Source organism: Protopterus annectens, chromosome 2.part0 (genome assembly GCF_019279795.1).
Source record: "Protopterus annectens isolate FY-2018-M chromosome 2.part0, PAN1.0, whole genome shotgun sequence".
Taxonomy (NCBI): domain Eukaryota; kingdom Metazoa; phylum Chordata; order Ceratodontiformes; family Protopteridae; genus Protopterus; species Protopterus annectens.
Genome location: NC_056728.1, coordinates 468,236,263 through 468,261,175, shown reverse-complemented (window position 1 = coordinate 468,261,175; position 24,913 = coordinate 468,236,263).

The following is a 24,913-nucleotide window of genomic DNA, read 5'->3' as shown; positions in this document are numbered from 1 at the left end:
AAAACTACTGAATCATCTAATTACTTGACAGATGATATTTCTTCAGCCACTGACACTGATACTGATTTAGGTAGTGGTTCTCTGGCACCTAAGCGAGAAAATGCTAATAATTCTTTCCCATTTAGAGGAACACGTTGAGGGGACAGAAAACATCACAGATCCGGGAGATCTAATGCTATTTTGACAAATCATGAACAAACAGAACACTGGTCCATAATATTTATTCATCTTCAGTAACACATGATGATGTAGTTTTACTTAAAGGGTTGCGTTTGGCACCTACAGCAAAAGTTTCTGAAGTTCAGATGAGTTCAGATGTCAAATGTTTTTGTCTTAAAGGTTTAGTTTTCAGCCTTCCCACTTCAACCCCCCCCTACCCCCCACACACTAAGACATCAATTACACCTTTTCAAGTAGCGGGACGTAAGGAATTTCACTTTTCCTATCAGAGCTATAAGGCTCAAGTAAGAGGTAATTTAATGTTGTCAGCTAGGGAATGAATAGGCAAGTTGGTTGCCAACAAGAATATAGTGATTAATAATGCTGACAAAGGTGGGGTGGTTGTGGTTTTCTATATGGCCAGATATATGTAGGAGGCTGAGAAACAGTTACAGGATGGTTGTTTCTATCAAAAAATTATTTTTGATCTGACATCTAATTTGAAATATGAGATTGATAAGTTTTGCATTTAGCTGTTGAGGAAGGCATTACAACTAAGCAAATATCCATGCAATTGATAATGGCAGATCCCAGGCCTCATTATTTTTATCTGTTCCCTAAAATTCATTAAAACTCTGTTGATCATCCAGGTATACCCATATTGGTGGGATGTGGCTCCTTAGTGGAAAAGTTTTCTGTTTTTTTGTACTTTACATTTGCAGCCATTACTAAGTATGGTGAGACCTAGACTGCAGGATACCACACAATTTTTAAAGTTATCAGATATTTATACAGAAAAAACATTGATATTTATGCATGTTAGATATGAAATCATTATCTACAAATATATCACACTGGCCTGGCCTACAGGCTTTACAATATTGGTTAGAGAGATCCCAGTTGTATTCTCCTGGTTTTAGTACCTTGTTAATGTGAATGGCTGAATTAGTTCTGAGCAAAAATGTGTTTTATTTTAAAAATACATGCTATTGGCAGGTTAAGTGGGACTATGAGGGCTGCTTTTGCTCCTTTATATGCTGATCTATTTATGAGATATTTAGAAGAGATATTAATTTATGATGACAGACACAATATATATTTGCATTCCATGGACATGTGGTGTCATTTCATGGATGACTGCTGTCTTATTTGGAAGAGTGACATTGGATAATTGCATGAATTTGTTGCTTATTTGCATGAAAGCAAGTAGGATGTTCAAATTATTGTTGAATAAGATGTGCATTCCATATTGTTTCTGGATGTGGCCATTACAAAAATGATGATTGTGGGTTACTACAACCCTATTATCTCAAACCATTTCATAAAAATTCTTATTTTTTTACCTACCAGTAATCATCCTAAACATAAGAGTGAAAATATACCTCTTTCTCCATTTTATAGAGTCAAGTACATTTGTTCAACAGAGACCACATATTTTAAGTGTTCACATGAACTGATATAATGCTATGGATTCAGTAAAGCCTATACTGTCCTCTAAGACTGTTTGCACATCATGGCATGACGCGCACATGATTGTGTACTGTTTTGTATTCAGTAAGGGGCTCTACATGGCGTATAGAGCTGTGCAAACATGATATGCTAATTACAAAATAAGCAGCTGAACTGCAGGCTAATTAACCAATCTGAGATGGAGAAGCTATTCATCAAGGTATAAAACAATCATGTAGAATCAATGTAGGTTTCCCTGTGGAGTCCAAAACCTATCATAGATTTTCCACGGATGATATCCAACAGGGTCATTCACTGGGGGATGCAGAGTACACACTGGAGTCATGGCTGATGATACCCATCAGAAATGCATATATACTCACCAAAGAAGTCTATAATGAGGCACAGGCTCAAACAAGAAATATCATAGAGTGTGTGTTTGGGCTGTTGAAGTCACGGTTCCAGTGCCTAGATACATCAGGGGGAGCCCTGCAGTACAATCCCTGTACTTGTGCTGAAATTTTCACCATCTGTGCCATCCTTCACAATATTATTCTGAGAAAACAGCAAGAACACCAGGGGGAAGGGGCACACATCCCACCACCACTGGCAATGTCACCAGAGCCACATACGGGTTAGGAGTCAGAGAGGGAACCACCAGCCGTTGTGGGTGTAGGCAGATGTAGCTGTGCACAATATGCCCTCCACCTGGCCAAGAGGCAAGAGATACCACACATGCCCATCACATAAGGGGGTAAAAACTACATTCTATGCACATACATACAGTAACACTGATGTCAGGCAACACTCGCTACCATTACTTACCCATCTAATGGCTGTGTACTGCTAGCATCACACAGACACAGCCCCAAAGTAAACATTTGTAACTGCTGGACTATCAAGATAAGTACTGAACATGGAATATGACAATAAATGTCTTAGAACACAAATGAATGGCAGATCCTTGCATACTGTTACCTGATGGTATAACTAAGTATAAGGTGTGTCATATAAGGTTGTTGTGTTTGTAACATGTCATGCTCACATACAAACCAATGTTTAGTCCAAAACAAGGAATGCCAGTGGAGTACTGTATTGTTTACCACAGAAATACTAGCAAGACTATCCAATTCCAGGAACAAAACTCTTGAAACAACTTCTGCTGTGGCAACACACAAATAGTACTTGGCTCCTCCACCTCCAAAACAACAGGAAAATGACAGTTCATACAATTCAAGGAATAACACATAATGCACCTGTTATAAATGCTTTCCACACAATTATTACAAAATGTGTACACAATTACAACACAAAAGTCAATTGCATCCAATTGTTAGTCACCTCGTACTGTGCCCAGCACTCCCCTTGTGCTGTATATGTGGCCATCTGAGAAGCAGACAGTATAAGTACTTTACATTTCCATGGAATAAGATAGAAGACTGTAAAGTAATCAGTTTTAACAATACCAATTGTAATAATAGTTAATAAGGGGTTGTATCTGTGAAAGTCAATGCATGCCAAAAATGCCTATGTCAGGAGTGAACTATAAGAAGTACATACAGATAACAGTTTTATTGCCTATTGCATATACATACATTTTTCCTGTGTAACATGTTAACAAATCTAGCATGTACTTTAAAAATATTAGTATAACTTAGCAACATCAGAAGCCTTCTGTGCAGATAAATTAAAAGGAATATTAATCCTCTGTATTCCACAAATGCACTAGTCCCCTCACATTCAAGTTCCCTAGCTACACCGTTACTATCTTATGGCGTAGATTCAGGCTTCTGAGCATGGTGAAGATGCAAATGAGGTGTGGACTTATTAGAATTGTTGAATCCCAAACTATTTGCTTCATGTAACAGATGTAAACATAGTATAGGCACTACCTCAGTGTTAGTTACTAATGGATTGCAGATGTGAATGATTAGTGGGAGAGAGAAGGAATATACAACAACAATTTAGACTCCCTACTTGCAGTGGGTGTGTCAGCCAAGATACACATACAAAGTGTAGTAGTAACTATTGTAAGCTTTAAAACTGAAGTGAACAGCACACATTTCTCAGTTTCTGTGCACTAATAGCCAAACTCCCCTTCCTTTAATGTAAACTATATTTTACTGTCATATAATATTGTCATACATTTTAAGGACAATGATACAAAATGCTCTATAGACTGCATGTGTGAGAGTACAGCACGCATAAGAGAAGAATGAACACTATATAAAGAGAAGACACGGCTGTACTGATGCAAAAAATAGTCATAAAGGATTGTGTGATTATTCGTTGCACTAAATATGTAAGCAAGATATGCACAGGCAACTGAGAAGTGTACAAGTGGTATATGTGTTTATAATACCATGGTAGAAATGGAATTTGCTTATATGAACAATGATTTTCATTCCTGTGGAAAAGAGAGATAAGACCCCCTTACTGTGGTTTGTAAGCTCAGTAGTCTGACAGATCAAATCTAGAGTTGTTTAAAAATCTGTAATGTGTGTTAAAATGTATTTTGTATTTTTTTCTTTTTTATAATATTAATATTTGTGCATCGCACAGCTTAGTGCAAACATGGTAAAACCGACAAATACTTTAAATTTAATGTCAAGTTACTTGTATGATAAAGATTGCATAAATTACAGCTGTGAATCAAGTCTATGTGTAGCACATCTGATAAACATGATAAAGTTGACAGAATATAGTATATTTAGATCATGGTTCATATCCCACATTTACCTTTTAACAATGAAACCTAATAAAAACTTTTTACAAGAATAATGCATGTTAAGCTTTACATGTCACAATTGCGTGTTACTTACTTTAGCATAAACATGGTGTTATGGCCCAGACAACAAGCAGACATCAAGTACAAAAATACTACATTGTTGCATCTTTTGCCCTCCATCACGAAAACATGCTAAGTTGTGTTGGGGACAGTCAGTAAGATTGCACAACACCTGCAGGTCCAGAACACCTGAAGACACCAAGGATATACTTGTCAATTTCAAAACAAATACATTCTATCATATGATGTTTGCCAACATGCAAACATGCTAAGTGGCATTTGTGCAAATATACAGGTGCTGCCTAGTTGTTCATATGGCAGTAAGTGTAAGTTAAGGGCTACAGTACAGGTGTGCCTGGGTTCTAATACAGTAAAGGCCAAACTTTTTTTTACTGCTGCTCTAGTTTACTTTATATAAACATTAACATTAGAAAAATAATTACACATAGATATAACTATCTATAGCAGGTGCATTGATACAGGATATCAGATATATATTAAATGTGTAACTGTATGCATCAGTAGAATATGGTTCTACATTTATTTTCTGAACTTTCATGTCACACACATACATGGTTAACAACTAAAGTCTTTAATTTATATGTATAACTAATAAGCAGGGATGACAAACAAGATTTCAGTTGCAATGGTCACTCTGCACAGTAATGAATGTAGAAATTAAACTTGTAGTCCAGCCTGACCTGTGGAAAATGTATATGTTATTGCTCACAATACAGGTGTGTCAGGGTTCTAATCTAGCCTACTCACAATTTTATTAATGTTTGTCCACTCAATTTTAAAAAATAGCGACATAAACATAATTATAAATAATGTCCAAACACACTAAGCAGCAGTAGGCAACCACCAGCTTGACAAAAATCCAGTATAACTTTTTTTAAAAATAAATATAAAACATTTATTCAGTAAGTGCTTTCACATCTGCTTCATCAGACCATAAAACATTTTCAAAGTACAAACACTTACTTAAATAGTAATCATGTGATAAAAAATTAATTATCCAATTAACTTTTTTAAAAAGACACAACAGCCTATAAAGTGCATTTACTAAAACATATGATACGTTCAGTGACTTTCCTTGTAAATAAAAAATAAAAAATACTTTCATCCTAACTTATTATTGAGACAACTTATATCCATGTTGTTATAACATATAACAAATTATATTAAAACAGCGATGTTTTCTGCTGCATAATATCTATTCACTGCAAATATATAGATATGCAACTACTTCACCTTTTATTATGTATGTGGTGCTCTTATACATATACATGAATGTCTAGTTAATGAATTTCCAATAAAAAATTTTTATAATTCAAACTTAACATCTGAATTTACTTCTACGGTGATGCCTGAAATACAATGGATCAATAATAATAACATTCTCTCCCCTACACTATAAAGGTGGTATTCAAAACCGCAGTAGCTGTAATCTCACTAAATATGTACAGAAGTGATTATGATGGATTAATTAATATAAAGGGAGCCTATATTTTCACCTAAAAATAGTTATTTACGATGTGTGCATTTAAGGCAAAGTATTATCTGACTGCATAACACTTTGAATATTTGCATTGATCAGCTGCAACTCTAAAACATTTTTGGAATCACAATCACTGTTGTTAAGGTTATAAACCCCAAAAACATAACTTGTTTTTATGTTACACATATTAGATTATTAGTGCTATGTTCTTACACTATATAAAAAAATGGACATTACATTTAAAACATGGATTGGATACATATTACGGATCCTTATCTTCACGTTGTATTATTTAATGAATACATTATATAATTACAGATTTTTTATGTGTGTATATGTTAATATATTATTAATGAAATGGGTGGATATATATAAGGAACGTGTTTTTGATGAAATACAAATAATAATAATATCTAATAATTAATAATAAATATATGTGTGAAAAAATTTTCATGATAATTAATTAATTTCTTAATACTTCAAAGATGGACATGAACCTAATAACTATATGTGAATAATAATATAATAAATAAAATTATTAGGTTTATTATATTATTATTCACATATAGTTATTAGGTTCATGTCCATCTTTGAAGTATTAAGAAATTAATTATCATGACAATTTTTTCACACATATATTTATTTATTATTAATTATTACATATTATTATTATTTTTATTTCATCAAAAATGTGTTCCTTATATATATCCACCCATTTCATTAGTAATATATTAACATATACATACATAAAAAATCTGTAATTATATAATATATTCATTAAATAATACAACGTGAAGATAAGGATCCGTAATATGTATCCAATCCATGTTTTAAATGTAATGTCCATTTTTTTATATAGTGTAAGAACATAGCGCTAATAATCTAATATGTGTAACATAAAAAAAAGTTATGTTTTTGGGATTTATAACCGTAACAACAGTGATTGTGATTCCAAAAAATTTTTTAGAGTTGCAGCTGATCAATGCAAATATTCAAAGTGTTATGCAGTCAGATAATACTTTGCCTTAAATACACACATCATAAATAACTATTTTTAGGTGAAAATATAGGCTCCCTTTATATTAATTAATCCATCATAATCACTTCTGTACATTTTTAGTGAGATTACAGATACTGCGGTTTTGAATACTGCCTTTATAGTGTAGGGGAGAGAATGTTATTATTATTGATCCATGGTATTTCAGGCATCACCGTAGAAGTAAATTCAGATGTTAAGTTTGAATTATAGGAACTTTTTATTGGAAATTCATTAACTAGACATTCATGTATATTTACAAGAACACCACATACATAATAAAAGGTGAAGTAGTTGCATATCTATATATTTGCAGCGAACAGATATTATGCAGCAGAAAACATCGCTGTTTTAATATAATTTGTTATATGTTATAACAACATGGATATAAATTGTCTCAATAATAAGTTAGGATGAAAGTATTTTTTATTTTTTATTTACAAGGAAAGTCATTGAACGTATCATATGTTTTAGTAAATACACTTTATAGGCTGTTGTGTCTTTTTAAAAAAGTTAATTGGATAATTAATTTTTTATCACATGATTACTATTTAAGTAAGTGTTTGTACTTTGAACATGTTTTACGGTCTGATGAAGCAGATGTGAAAGCTCTTACCAAATAAACATTTTATATTTATTTTTTAAAAAAGTTATACTGGATTTTTGTCAAGCTGGTTGTTGCCTACTGCTGCTTAGTGTGTTTGGACATTATTTATACAGGTTTTGTGGAAGCACAGAGGCATTTACTCTGTCGAGCATGGTTATTTACGTTTCAATAATTATAAATAACAATAACTATGTAGAGCACTGGAGCACATATGAATTATATATGTGACTGCGCATATACTGACAGCTACGTTTCAGTAATTATAATTGCCTATCTGGCCTTGGATGGACTTCATATGTCAATGATAGTCACACAAACACATGAATGTATAACCCAGGACCTTGTCAGTTCACACACATACATGTGTAACACCTCACTCTGTCCTGTGTATATATAATTAATGAGCATGTCTGGCAAACACTTTATCTGTGACAAGGATGAAAAGACACCTATGTGAAATAATATGTTTTGTCTATTTTACATAGGTTTGAATCCCACATTGTACAAATGACTTTTATCAGTGTGTAAAGACACCAAAAGATGTGTCAGGTCATAAAATGTATAACCCTAATGCATGTTTGCAAAGTTAAATCACGTAACAGTTACAGCAGCATCCAAACCAAGAGCTAATGCCAACTGCTACATTACCCTTCCTAGTTCATAAACTACATTCCTTTGGGTTTGGCACTGTTGCTCTCTGCTTAACATCACAAAAACGCATTTGGCATGATTGTATAACATAAATGCAGTTGGCATGATTGTTCAGGTTTGGGCACTAGCTGTAAAATGCAACATCTTGAATTGGTGGGAAAATGCTCTAACTGTTGTTGCTGGACATCTATGGACATGGCAAGAGCTAGAAAGGAAGGTGCCCAATTTAGAGCTCAAAGATGGAGTGTGGAGGAGTCCAGAATTTTAATTGCACTCCTTGTGAAATGCCACACCCATAGGCTACTGTAGGGGGACTATACTGGGTCTCAATACAAACCTGAGGCTTGGAATAGTCTAGTCAAGGATGTCGCCAGTGTAACTGGTATTCCACGCATTTGAGAGCAATACAGGCACCACTACAATGACCTGAAAAGGCACAAGCATAAATAACTCAACCACTATCTAGATGAGTTTAGGACTGCTGACATCCCACAGTTGTCTAAGTATACTGATAACAATACTTAAAATTAGATAGAAAGCTGAATATAGCCAAGACTGGTATGCATAATGCTCTTTTCTTTTTCTTCCCTTTTTCTCTTACAGCCACCCAGGAGATTGCAGTGCACAGGGATGCCCATGCTGAGCATTTGGAAAGACTAAGAAAATCAAGGAGTATGTGTGCAGCAAAAAAAATAATTTTTTTTAGCTAAAGTATTGATCTTGAATGCATTATTAACAAATTAAACATGCATATCTTAACAGTAAAATCAAGCATGTATGCTTCAGTCTATAGCTCAAGTCAACTGTAAGAGTCAATTGTAATAGTATATTCAGATGTTGTGGATTCAAATCCAACTGGTAAAATATATAGTTCAATAATATAAAAATATTACATAACAATTTCAACAAAATTGGCATACAAGTCATGTTACTATCTTAATCTGTATTATTTGATCAAGCATATCTGCAATATATGCATATTGTAAGGATTACTTGAAACAATCATGAGTAATAGTTTGTAACTGTTAAAAAATATAGTTAATGTAAAAGTAATTTTTTTTATTTATATTGTAGTAATTTATTGTATGTCACATATGATGGTACTAATTATCTTCTTTTTTTTGTCTTACCTCACCCTTTAGCTCTCATTTTTATTTTTATATGTGTAGTCACTGTGACGCCCGTGCACTGGCCCAGCAATAAAGGAGTCTCAATCCTCACCACTAACACCAGTGAAGGGCATCCATATAGGGAAAAAATAATAAATACACACAGTAAAGTACAATTTCCCTTAAGAACACACAGAGATCACAGCCAGTCTGGGGCTGGTTTCTCCCTTTCTCTCCAGGTCCCCAGTAAGACTCCCCACTGCGCAGCTATAGGGTCCAGATCTCAGCCTAGTGAGCAAGCTAAGACCTCCAGTACCATCTTTGTCCAACCAGTGCTTTGTGTCCCTGCCCAAGTAGCTGACACACACACACACACTTTGAGGTAAGAGTTATATACAACCACACAAACTCTCCTGGGGAAGGCTGGCACAGGTTCTCCAGCTTCGCCCCTTTTACCCAGACTATATGGTAGTACCACTTGCCACCACCCACTAATATTTATCAGCTACTAAAAGGCCCTTATGAAAGGGTGTTCAATTATATTGTGCAATATTATTATCCAAATAGTAAGTGCAACTGAACAGTCAAGGCTTATTGGAGTGGATTGGCCAGTATCACTATATACATGCAATGAGCTCTAGAGCTTAAATTAACTCTACACTAAACAGCCACAGTTGAAAGGTTTAAAATATTTAATAATAAATAATAAAAACACAAGACAGTATGTCTTACTACACAGTGCTAGTCAAGAGTTCAGAGATCACAGAGAAATACTTAAAATAATACAGTAGAAACGTTCTGACATCAATACAGAAAAAATATTAATCTAATCTTCCAAGTTCCTAGCTATGTCTAAGAGAACACACAGTTCTGAAATAAACTTACATATAGAACACAGGCAGACTGCTGGTGAGTTGGATGTTCTCAAGACAAATGCTCAATGCCCTCATTCTTTTTGTCCTTAAATTGATAACACAGTACCACTGATTCATTTCAGATTACATCATTTCTTTCTGGTTCCTAGGATAACAGAAACTCAGAGGTTAATAGCCCTTTTGATCTTTCAGCTCATCAGGAAGCCAGAGCAATAAAATAAATTGTACATGTAATATCTAGCCATTAACTCTGGCCTCAAAACAATAGGCAGAATGCCTCCCTCTAGACATCTCAGCTCCGAGTTTTAGATCAAAGAATTTCACAATGCTTGACTTATCAGCTTTCTTACAGCAGAGTGCACTGTTGTTACATTTTTTTCAGTTCAACATCCAATACAGTCTTTTCACATTTAAGAGGACAAGGCTGTGGCTTACATTAATATTTACAAATGACAGAATTATCTACAAAATTCTATCTAGCTAGGCTGGCAGTCTTCACCTATCTTCGCAGTCACAATGTTCTTTTTTTTTCTCAGATATTTTTATTAAGATTTAAAGAGTATAACAATTCATAACAGAAAAAAATGAAACATATGTTTAGAACAAAGTAATTACACAAATGGAAATATGTCATAACAGTAAATTAAAATAAAATAAAACTATTTACGTAGGTGTCTACTTAAACAAAAACAATTATTGGTCATTCAAATTATAATTATAATTCATGTCATATTACAATAAATTTTCCCAAGTATCTCTATAATTTTTAACCAGAGTTGAGATACGAACTGATTCTATCAAATCTCATCTTGATTGTAGATAATTCCAGTTGAGAAACATTAAGTGCAATATTCTTGAATTCTTTAAATTAAGGATAAGTCTCACTGTTCCAATTCATAGCAATTACTTTACATGCAATAGCTAATAAACCCCATAAAAGTGAATATTTTGATCTGGGAACACATTTAGGTATGGGAACATTAAGCACAATAGAAGATTTAGTTAACTGGTGGTCACAACATTCTGATTTCATCAATTTCTGCCCACTCACAAAATAAATTACAGCACAGGGAGGTAGGCCAACCACTGTGTCTCAGTCTGCCCACCTCCTTCAACAGCTGCTGCACTGACACCCAGTACATCTGAGACTCAAACTGTCTGCAGCCCCTGCACTGTCAGGGTCCTCCAGATCAGATAGCATTACTTTGGTAACTGGTATAGTGGTACCCAGGAATACTGGCAGAGGTGGTGATTTTGTCACCCACCAGGAGATGCCAGGCATGGTGAGTGAGGACATGAAAAGTACTACTTGTGTACTCCTTAGAAGGATGGAGAAGATGCTCACCAGAATGCTGAGCAAATGAAAACATCAAGCACTACAACAGCAAGCTGATAAGGGAGTCAGTGGTGAAAGTTCTGAGGGTGATAACTAGATTCTCACTGTACCCATCTTTGATGGGCATGGGCATCTGATGTACCTTCCTTATCTCCAATCATGGTGTCCACAACCTGTTGTGTCCCCCACCATCCCTGTCTCTTACCTTTGTGAGAGTAAATAACAGGTTAAAATGGACTTTAGTGGATTTAAATCTGAAAATGTAAAATAAATGTTCTGCATTTCAGTGTGTACAGTGCATACAGTTAACTAACTTGGTGAAAACATATAGCTTGGAATTTATTGTTAATAAGAATTAGAAGTAAAATATTTAATCTCTTATAGACTATGCAGCTTGTGAAATTTATTATCTACAAGCAGGCCAAGATGAACTCTTGTATGCAGCTGTGTCTCATCAATATGATACACAAGACAGGCCAAGGACAAAAGGAGTTATTCTTCTGGAACAGAATGTTTAAGATATGGAAAACAAACTGTCAGACCAGCTTGAGAGGAAAGACTTTTTTATTCTGGCAAATTCTCAAAACTGCTGATTCAGGTAGAAAAGACACTATAAAGATTGGAATTTTTTCTTTTGTATCAGAGACTTTGATTATTCTAAGTATGTTTTGATGTATATACCTTTCATTGTTAAGCTAGATGTAAACCTTGTGTGCAGTAAATGAATGCCATAACAGCAGAACTGTCTCAGTGTCTTCACTGAGTAAAGGTAAAGACTACCTCAATAGTGTAGTACCACTTTAACAATCTTGTTTGTCCTGTTTGTCTGCATTCACTTCCTCAACTACCCCACTTACCTGACCTTGAAATACCTACAGCCCTTACAGAACATTCCTCTCTTACGGAAATAAAAACTCAAAAATGGGCAGCTGTCTCAAAAACTACATCTCATCCCATACATATCTCTCTGCTTCACACATGTCTTCTCAACACACTTGGTTTAGTCCATTTGGTTATACAACATAATTCCATTGTTGTCACCCATCTTTGTTGAGGTGACAGCCCAAATTCAGCAAATATTCTATACATATTAATTTACACACTGTTGAAGAAGTGGATAGCTATGGTTCTTTCTTACCTCCCTCTTGCACATTCCTATATTGCTTTCCCTTTGTTCTTCCACCTGCTTGCCCCCATTTCACCCCTTTTCTATCTAACCCATTTTCATACCTTTAATCTGGTCAAGAAATAGAATCACACACCACACCTATAAATAATAAATCCCCTATAAAGCCCTTCACTTTCTGTCCTCTGCATTTCTGCAGAGTTTGGCACTGCACACCAATAATGAGTGACAGCAAATGGCTATTCACATCCTATGGTATGGTGTGGTTACCTCCACACAATGCTGCTTAAACTCACTGCACTAAAGAAATACACAGTTAAACAGAGAATAAAAGCACTCATATTACACATAAAAACATATTTTCATATAAAATATTTATTTAGACTGATGACTGTATAAATATGTAACTCTATATGTGTACTATTGACATAAATCACTTGAGTACAGTTTGTTTTTATACAATATTTCACTGAGGTTGTTCCCTCTCACACTTCCAATAATTAAAACATGTAGTTATTTAATGACAGCATGAATACATATGTAAAAATATTAGATATAACTGGATTCAAACCCTGTATAATCTGTGCTCAGATATGAGCACAGTGCTATTATGCTTGCTGCTACAGTCAGCTAGGCAGCAGGTGTGCTTCTTCTACTCAGTACTGTCTGAAGTGCTGACTGCCACACCTCTCCTCTTAGCATGTTTGAGAGAAGGAAAGTGAACCAATACAACTGTCATAATTTTCTGAGTGCAACAGAGACCTGTGTTTGCTTGTTTCTTAACTAGTGCAAATGGAGATAGCAGTATACATATTTTTAAGGTTATATAATGAATGAATGAAGCAAGACATCCAATATGAAGTAGTTATGGGTACCATATTATCAGTTAGCTGTGTCCACCATAGCCATTATGGACAAGTACTTCTCAAGTTCAGCTGGAGTCCTTAAATGTGTATCTCACATGTGCAAACACTTAGCCATTGATTATGCAAACCAGCTGCTCGGCAATATGCTATGGAAAGTGCTTAATAGCATGTATTACTTATGTTTACTGTCTTGTTAGTCTTCATCCCATTAAAGTCCATGTAAAAACACAACCAAATGGTTTTAATGACTGAATGCATATATATGCTCAGTCATGCGTTAGCTGCACCCATGCACTTGAAACTTGGTATCCCAGTATTTGTTCCCAAATATCAACTACACTACAGAAATAAATGCAAAAAATACATTATTGCACAACATGTACAACTTTATAATGACAATACACATTCATATTTTCTTGTACTTATATTAATGTGGACAGCAATTCTTCACAAATATGAACACACACAAATGATCACAAAAACTGTGTGCCTCTATGTGACAATTTAAGTGTGTAATGTGCACAGCATCCTGGGAAACAGCTGCATGTGTCTCTTTTCTGCTACATATATCCTTGACAGTCATTTGCATCTAGTTTGACAAGCTGTCTCTTAAAATATACCTTCACATTGGAAATACAACAGGAAATAGTACATCCACACTTTGCACACCTCTCACATAGGATATGTTAGCCACATTATATAATGATGATGGCATAATCTACAAAGCACACTATGGCAAGGTGAAAACATACTTCAGAGGAGTGTAACTCTGTAGCCTACTGTCAGCAGTTCAGTCCCATGAAGTGCAAATATGTTGACAGTTGTACATGACAATCCATCCATTTCATATAGGCCACCCATCTTCTCTCAGATAGACAGTGATGATGGCATCCCCTACAAGATGTCCAGCAGCATTGTAAAAATCAAACTTGGATATGACACATGATAAATACTGAGTTTTTTAGCTGGTGTACTTAGTTAGAGGTATTAATCTTACTGCAATCAACTGGTGTGTGTCTGTGTTCACTTGTTTGACATTCAAGAGACCAATTTAGAACAGCATGTGAAGCATTACTACTACCATTTTTTTTTTCAACAGACACTGCTGATTGCATCAGCTATAAAGTGTTGTCTAACACTGTAGAAGTCAGATTTGTGCTGTGGAGCTTGTGTTAAATACTGTGCTCTATAAATAGTTAAGTAGGTGTTCTATTCTCACTGTAATCAACTGGTGTGTGTGTGTGCGTTCATTAATGTTCACTTGGTTGACATTTAAGAGAGGGTTTTATACCAGCATGTGAGATACTCCTATTACCAAGTTCTTTTCAACAGACACTGCCGATGTCATCAGCTACACAGTGTTGTCTAACACTATAGAAGCCAGACTTGTGCTGTGGCACTTGCATTAAGTACTGCAATTTGTAGATAGTCAGGTTTGGTTCTACTCTCATTGCGGTAGTCGTGTGTATATGGCTCTCTGTGTTCACTTGGTTGACATTTACCAGACCATTTTATACCAGCATATGCTTCATTCCTACCTCTCTACTAACTGGGAATGCTCCTGTTCTCACCCTTCCTAACTTTTATCTATTTGACTCCAACTTTCTATTAAGCGTTCTTTCACAAATTCAACCTAACACTTGCTATATTCTTATAAACATCTTCTTATAATTTATCTTACATTATAGGTATTTGTATGCCTTGAACTACAGAATGCTAATTTATTCCATATATTCCCTGGATGCTTTGTTATGGCATATACCACCAAATGCTTTGTTGCTATTATTACTTTGTCAACTTGTTTCTGTTACTTTGAAATCATGTAATGTTTTAGTTTTTTCACTAATGTAATATTGTAAATGAAGCTTTTCTCCCTGGGCCTCCATTCAAAAAGGGCTCATTTCAGCCCAATGGACTTTCCCGGTTAACAAACTGCAAATAAATAAATAAGCAAATAAATAAATGAGACATTCTTATTATCATTTTCTTCTCTACAGACACTACTGATGTCATTAGCTAAAAAGCATTGTCTGTCACTATAGAAGCCAGGCACCCAGACTTGTGCTGTGGCACTTGAGTTAAGTACTGTGCTCTATAATTAGTTGCATAGAGGTTCTACTGTCACTGCAATCAACTAGTTTGTGTGTGTCTGTTAGTGTTCACTTGGTTGACATTCATGAGACCATTTTAGACCAGCATGTGGACACTCCTACTACATCTTCATCTCAACAGACACTGCTGATGTCATCAGCTATAAAGCATTGTCTGAGTCTGTAGAAGCTAGACTTGTGCTGTGGCACTTGCATTATGTACTGTGCACTGTCGATAATCAGGTAGTTGTTCTATTCTCACTGTGGTCATCTTGTGTGTGTGTTTGTTTGTGTTCACTTGGTTGACATTCTAGAGAGCATTTTTAGCTCAGCATATGAGGCAGTCCTAGTACCATCTTCTTCTCAAAAGACACTGCTGTCAGCAGCTGTAATGTGTTCTCTGACACTATAAAAGCAGACTTGTGCTGTGGTCCTTGCATTAAGTACTGTGCTCTGTGGATAGTCAGATAGGGGTTCTGCTGTCACTGTAGCCAACTGGTTCGTGTGTGCATTCAGCAATAAGTATGATGACAATTTTAGAATGACAAGAATCCACAGCTGTGTCAGACTCTCCTCCAAATATCTTCTTGTAAGATGCACAGATGATGTCATCCTGTATAATATGCACTTTGCCAGTATTCAAGACAAATCTCTGCTATTGCAGTGACATTAACTACTGTGTTTTCAAGCTACTTTACCTAGATATATAGGGGTTCTATTGAGATAGTAGGCAACTTGAGTGTGTATAATTTCAAATGTTACTTTTCAGAGAAATTTACACTGAGATGGACAACATGCTCTTTTCAGCAATAAATTATGCCATCATGCTCCATAAAGTGCAACACGACAGTGTTAAAGTCAGACATATGTAGTAGTGCTTGTAGATTACAGTGTGTGTTGTGACTTTAAGATGAATTTCAAAGTGAGGGCACATGCATATAAATAGACAGCACATGCAGGCAGCAGTGCCATTTTGAGTCAACAGCCAGAGTGCTAACATGCATGAGTGCAGTAGTCAGTCTGTTGTAATGTAATAAAGCTGCTTGAACTGAACCCACAACAGTTTGTCTATTTTATCCTGAATGAATGAGTGACATGTTGTCAAAAGTGGGATGTCTGAGCAACAAAAAGCCAGAAAGAAGCCAGAAGTCGAGCCATGAGGTGCACAGTTAAAAATGGAGGTATATAAAGGAATGATTCATCCCAACCTGCTCAAATGGTTGAAAAAAATGTCAGAAACTAATTTCAGGCAATTAAAACTTGATAAATTATTTATTTCATAAGGAAAATGATACGAAGCATTCACAAAGCACAAGCACATTACTAAACAAACAAAAAGCACAAAACATATTATTGATTAAGCAAAATGTTTGAAACCATGATATTTAATAAAATTGTTTGAAATACTTATGACAGCATTCAGAATTACTTCTGATTTGCATAATAAGCATGTTAAAAGTAAAATGAGCACAAGAAAAGTATAACAAGCATGATAAAAGTCAAACGGACATGACGAGTACAATAAAAGGGCAAAATGGGCACGTAAAAGCAAACTGATGGCATTTTTTAGTAAACAACCACGTTTTTCATTATACGCTGCTATTTTGCATTGACTAAAGCTATTCAAAGTACAACTAGACTTGTTCAAAGCATCTCAGAGTGAGCAAAGTGTTTGCAATGTGTGCTTATTACACTAATTATTTCAGAGTTTACTGTGTGCAGAGTACAGTTATTTTAATTTCAAAGTGTTCCTTATACTGTACAGAGTTCACAATGTACAGTCATTTTGAAAAGTTTCTTGTGCTGTGTACAGATCATTTGCAAAGTCCAGTCATTTCAAAGTGTTTTTACACTGATGAGTGGTTTCTCAAAGTACGGTGATTTCAATGTTTCCTTGCGCTACAGAGACTTATTTCACAAAGTGTAGTAATTTCAAAGACTCTATTGTGCTGTGGAGCATAATTTCAAGTTTCTGGCATAAATTTCTGATGTATATGTGTGTATGCTTGTACACAATTCCAAGGATATTTATTAATGTGTCTAGGCATGGCAGAGGCAATTCACAGACACATTCCACTTGTGTTTGATCATAATATTGCAGAAAATTGGAGTATTTGAGCAAGAATACAATATTTTCATACAAGCAGCTTTTTCTGATAAAGATGCACATACAAGGGCATTTATTCTGCTTAATCTAGTGGGGTCAGACACCATTGAAAGAGAGCATTCATTTATGTATGCACCAGCAGTCTATGCAGGAGAATGGGAAAACTGTGATATTATTGTACAAGCTGAATCAAGGGAGGGCCCTGAGTTCTTGAAACAAAAATTTAGAGAAATGTGTAACCCCCAGACAAATGTTACATTGGAGAGGCACTTATTTTAATCAAGAAACCAAAGCCAGGAGAAACTTTGGCTGCTTATATTACTGACTTTAGAAACAAAGCTAAAATGTGCAGATTTGGTGATTTGAAAGATGAGTTGATAAAGAATAGGCTTGTGTGTGGTGTTAACAATGCTGCAGTGCGAAAGATTTTGCTTTGAAACAGTGATTTAATGTTGAGCAAAGCCATAGAGATTTGTCAAATACATGAGCTTACAGAAAGGCACACAAATATGTTTGCCAGTGTAAAGAACATGGTTTCAGCAGGTTCTAGAGAAAAACACAGACAGCATGCAGAACATGGCTAACAGAAACAGGCCTAAGCACATGAGAACTTCAGCCCCTGCAGGATTTCCAGAGAGAGCCAGTACCTTCCCAACAAGTTCTAAGAATAGCTCAGTGAAACGGACATGCTCAATGCAGCACAAGGGTGAGTCAGCAAAACCCAAGTCAGGTCTCATTGTTAACTGTCATAATTGTGGTGCTAATCACAAGTCCAAAAGAGAAAAGTGTTTAGCATTTGGTCAGCAATACTACAAGTGTAAAAATTGGAATCACTTTCAAAAGCTTTGTAAATCAAGCAAGCCTCATTTATTTATTAAGAAATGTCATTCAAAAAAGCAAGTTGATCATATAGAAAGCTGCAACTCTACTTTCTGTATAGATGGTTTATCAGTGTTTTGTACTGTCCTGATTAATGGTAAACCCACAGAGCTCAAAGTGGGCACTAGTTCAAAGCACAATGTTATGTCAGCAGAAACATTTTCTAGAGTAAGTGATGGTGAACAACTTAATTTGGCCAATTGTGCGAAGCTTGTTTCTTATGAAGGTGAAGAGATTCAAACAGAAAGGTTCAGTAGTGTTTTCATGCTATTCGGATGGGAACAGTTACAGCTTGAAGTTTTATGTAGTCAAAAGACCTGTACAGTCATTATTAAGTCTTAGAGACAGTTTAAAAATGAAACTGCTTTCCTTTACCAAAGAAATCCATCATATAAGCACATGTCCTAGTTCCAGTTTCACCGATGCTATTTTCACAGGGTATGCTGATATTTTTGAAGACAAGATAGGCAAACTTCCAGTTGTGCACTCCATGAAATTAGACCCAGAGATCAGTCCAGTGGTCAGACCAGTGAGAAGAGTTCCAATAGCTATGCAGTCAAAATCCAGTTAGATAAAATGGTGCAGCAAGATGTGATTTGTTCAGTTACAGAAATAACTGAATGGGTGTCTTCCATGGTAGTTGCTCATAAGAAAAGCTTAGATGAAATCAGAATATGTATTGACCCAAGAGACTTAAACAAAGCATTAAATAGGCCACACCATCCTGTGCATATAGTCGATGAAGTTGCTACCCTCATGCCAAGTGCCACTGTTTTTCTGTCTTAGATGGAAAGAGTTCATTTTGTCAAGTAATACTTGATCGCAAACCTTCACTACTGATTACATTCAGTACACTATTTGGTAGATACACATTTCTCAGAATGCCTTTTGGAATAAATTCTGTTAGTGAAGTCTTTCAGCGTGCAATGGAGCAGTTTTTTTCAGGCCACCCATGTGCTATAATAGTAGATGATTTACTAGTTGGAGGTAGTGTGGAAGCAAAGCATGACAAAAACCTCAGGAAAGTTCTGGAAAGAGCAAGTGAAGTGAATCTAAAGCTCAATCCTCTGAAATGCAAATTCAGGCTGAGAGATGTTACTTATGTTTGTCATTTATTTACCAGTTCAGGCTCACAACCAGATCCTTCCAAACAAACAGCCATTCTTGAGATGCCAGCTCCAGACACTGTCCAAGCCTTACATCATTTTCTTGGTATGGTTAACTATTTGGGCAAGTTTATACCAGACTTCAGAGACTTATCAGAGCCCTTAATAGAGATGACACACAAAAAGTGTTACTTGGTCATGATTGGCACAACACCAGTGAGCATTTGATGACCTGAAGCAGAAAATTGCCAAACAATGTTAAGATTCTATGATTTCCACAAACCAGTAATTATTTCCTGTAATACTTCAAAGTTCGGTTTTGGTGCAGTTATTCTTCAAGAGGGCAGACCAGTCACCTATGCATCTAGAATTCTTACCCAAACTAAGATGCAGTATGCTCAAATTGAGAAGGAACTTTTGGCAATTGTCTTCACATGTTCAAAGTTCCATGATTATATTTATGGCCAAGCTATCCAAATTGAGGCTGATTATCAACCTCTAGTCACTATTTTAAAGAAGCCTATGCATACAGCTCCAGCAAGACTGCAAAGAATGATGCTCAGATTACAAAAGTTCAACTTCAAGATGGTCTATACAAAAGACACATTTCTTTATTTGGCTGATACCTTATCCAGATCACCCAGTAATACCACAGAAAAGCTTGATGTGAGAATTTTGTCTTCAATGTCATGGAAGTGAGTAATTTTCTACCACAAAACTTGATGAGCTAAGAGATCATACAAAGACTGATCCAATTTTGCAAAAGCTCAACCATTTCATCAATGTTGGATGGCCATAAAACCAATCTTGTGTACCAATAGAAGTGCAACGTTATTTTCCTTACAGAGATGAGATGTTGACAGAAGATAGTATCATTTTCAAAGGTCCTAAAGTTGTCATTCCTACTTCCTTACAACATGAGTACATCCAGATTTTAAATGATGGCCACCCAGGTTTTGAAACTACCAAAAGAAGGGTGAGAGGACTGGTATTTTGCCCTTCTCTGTCAAAAGATATTGATAAAGTACTTTCATCTTGTTCATTATGCAATAGCATTAAACTGGCTTTGCAAAAAGAGACACTTCAGCTAAAACAGAATCCTGAAATACCTTGGTCAAAAGTAACCACTGACATATTTGAGTGTAATAGTCAACATTACTTAGTGTTGGTAGGCTCTTATTCAAATTGGTTCGAGATTGATCTGCTACCTAATTTAACATCCAGTGTTGTCATTACTAAGTTGAAACATTATTTCTCAGTCCATGGTAGTCCACAGAATGTTATTTCTGACAACAGTGCCCAGTTTACCAGTCAGCTATTTCATAAATTTGCAAAAGAATGGGCCTTTATCCATGTTACCAGTAGTCCTGAGTACCCACAGTCCAACGGCCTAGCTGAACGTGTAGTACAAAATGCAAAGCAATTACTAGAGAGATCAAAGTGTGACAATACCAATGTTTTCTTGAATTTGCTTAATCTCAGAAATATACTGCATGACAATTTACTTGACTCATCTGCTCAGAGACGTCTATCTAGGCAAACCAAAACAACTTTGACTATCTGTTCCAGTTTGTTGGTGCCTAATGCTAAAAACACCAGAGCAATCAAAGCCCAACTATTCAAAAAGTGTTCATTCCAGAAGTCCAAGTATGATAAAATGAGCAGGTATCTTTGTCCATTGAAAGAAGGAGAGATAGTGAGGATGCAAACATCAAAATGTTTTGATCGAATTGGTCAAGCAAGAGGTGGATGTGCTGAGCAAAGATCTTGCTTAGTAGAATCTGAGGGTATAGAATACAGAAAAAATCACAGACATCTTCTTCTGGTGTCTGAATCGATATCACAGTGTTGTACCTGTGACACAGACACTAGATCTCAGAGCAACCTAGACAATGTTCCTGTTGAAGAACATGTCTCTATGTGTCTATTCCCATTGCTGATGATGTCCCAGATGTCCCTGAAGTTGAACATTCATTAAAGACAGTCTCTGTTGCTAAACCCAGTCCTAATTTTTATGTCACATGATCAGGTCGTATTTCCTGACCTAGTGTAAAATACACAGCAACCTGGACATTATTGTTTCACTTGTAATTAGTTCTGATAATTGCACATCAAAGGATTATTTCTGTACAATTGCATGTCAATGATTATTGTCATTATTACTGTGCATGACTTATTTCTCAAAGAGGGATGATGTATATCAGTCTGTGTTGTGACTCTCATTCACACCAAAGGAGCCCAGGAAGTTTGCACTGCAACTTCCAATTGGCAGAGCCTAAACCTTTTGACAGAATCAAATTATGTCCTCACATTTCAAAGAAATGTTCATATCTCTGGAACCATAGGTGTTATGAAAGAAGTATAAATGGCAAACCCTTCAGCACAAACGATTTTTATAGTGGTAGTATTATTTAAGTTCTAGGTCTTAAACTGAATTTTATGAGTCACAGTAAACACAGTAACTATTATGTTTGTAATATTTTGTAAACAACTTACAATATCTCAGCAATGACTCATGTTACACACATACTGTCAGCAGCATTTTATTCATCTGGCTGAGAGCTTTCATTTGAGGCTAATGAGTTCTGTCTGTGTTACTTGGTTGTTGAGATATTTAGAAAAATGTGAGAATTATATCTATATAACTCAGTATCATAAAAACAACTGTTAATATCTCTTTACCTTCACTAGACAGAGGCTGAATATTAATGCAGTTGAGTTTGCCATTGTGTGCACTTTAAGATGAACTCTTTTAAAACTTTGCACATAGCATGGTTTTGAGATTATTGCTGCAAATAAGAACAAGCAATATTTGATGCCTAGAGGCATAAGTAGGAGGTAACTGCAGATGCACCTGGAGGTCACGTAGATGTAATGAGTTAAGAAGCATTTCAAAGTGGGGGCTAGTACATAGAAATAGAGAGCATGTGCAGGCAGCAGTGCCATTTTGAGTGAACAGTCAGAGGGTGCACATGTGTGAGTGCAGTAGTCGGTCTGTTTATAAGTTTAAGTTTAAGTTACTAAGCCTCAATCCTGATGTGTTTGTATGTAGTAAAGCTGCTTGAACCAAACCCACAACTGTTTGTCTGTTTTATCCTGACTCGATGAGCAACAGTGCTTTTGTTACATTGTATGGAAGTCATTGTCTATACCTACACAGGTATATTGTTCAAATCAGACATAGTCTACTGCTGTGTTAATGGATGGTGATACATTATGGTCATCACTATTCAATTCACTACCACTTAGGAGAGTCTTTAATGTAGCCACATGCATCCACCATCCTCTTTCTTCCTCTGGCCACATGGCATCCTTCCTGCAGGGGATGGCAGATATCTTTATGTCAAATGTGCATAGACACATAATGAAGCAGAGTCCTTCCATGAGTCTCTGCAAGCCATCTCCAGACCACTGCATGTGTGATTGCTAACTCTGTCATGATGCGGTGCACGTCACATATGGACAGTGGCAGTACGTAATGCAATCAAAACAACTTACATACACACATAGCCTTACTATCTTCAATCATACAGATATATAGAGTTTGTTTTAAATGGTAAAATAATAGATAAGAATTGATATGATGTTGTCCATTATACAATTCTTCCTCTAAAACGTGCACGCTGATTGGCCAGCCCAACCAACGTGCCCGTTGTAAATCCCTCAATATACTAACGGAAAAAGGTCCGGTCACCCGGACTTTTTCCGTTAGTATAAAACACTGTCTCGCTATGTTAAAAGAGTTTAACATAGCGACACAGGTTTAAAAAAAGCAACGTAAATCTCCGTTGCTTTTTTTTAAGCTGTCTCGCTATGTTAAACTCCTTTACCATAGCGACACAGTGTGTAAAAAGCAACGGAGATCTTGCGATCTCCGTTGCTTTTTTTTTAAACCTGTCTCGCTATGTTAAATGGGTTTAACATAGTGAGACAGCTTTAAAATAAGTAACGGAGATCTCTGTTGCTTATTTTAAAGCTGTCTCGCTATGTTAAACCCATTTAACATAGCAAAACAATAAAAAGCAACAGAGATCTTGCGTTCTCCGTTGCTTTTGCCCACAGCTCTGATGTGCTGCGTAGGCATGCGCAGTACATCAGAACTGCCGCGGAATGCCAGACAGCTGCGGAAGGGCAGCAAAGAGGCATTATACAATGCCATTATTTAAGAAAAGTAATTATTTCTTTTTCTTAAATAATGTCATTGTATAATAGCAATAACCCACTTCTGGGTGTGGGTAATGCGGGATTTAACCACGGTTGTCTTTGTTTGGCCCAACCGTGGTTAAATCCCGCATTACCCACACCCAGGCGTGGGTTATTGCTATATTAACTTACTGTGCTATGACCCTGTGAACATTTCACATGTCAGTGTTGCTGGCATCGACATGTGCTGTGTTGAGGTGTGGATGTGCTGTAGGCCTACAAGAAGGTATTACAATCTGTGATGTGAGTTAAGTTATTGATGAACACTGCTGACATATGATTGCATGTTCCTTCCATAAAAACTGTAGTTTAATATACCTCCTGAGAGCCATTGACCTGAGATAATACTATGTACATTATTGGCTTAATAAGGCATGTGTTTTTGTTGTGGAGCAGATCAACATTCTATTCAGTTCTCATTCAACCATCACAGTGACACTTGCAGTATGGCACAGGCATATGTGTGCTTGTGTATACCTACCATCACTAAATGCTCTGTCACATACATCATTATAAATTCATACTGATTACATGAGCACATAAGTCTTGTTTCATCCACATTTTGTGATATACACAAAAATATCATTTGTTTTGATTCAATTACAACCTATTGGAATTCACTGTATGCACAATTGTGTTGATATTCCCAAGGATTATTGAGGTGGTCAACAGCACCATTGTGTGACTATCAGCATTTGTGTCAGTAACTGTTCTGCATTAGTTACAACCAACTCACTCGTAATGTGTCCTTATATGGTGTCATATATAAAGACCTGCCATCGCTATCTATATATAAAAACTTTCCATTACTATCTATATATAAAAACTTACCATCACTATCTATATGGTATCAGGCAGATCAAATGCAGCTTTTCAATAAAAAACATATAGGCATATGCTGTGTAACTGATGTGATTATATGACATTGCTAGAATTGTATGATTGTATGAACAGTACCAATGTGTGCATGTGATGTATAACCAAGGTTGTATCTGGAGGTGCTGTCAGAAATCATTTATTTAAAT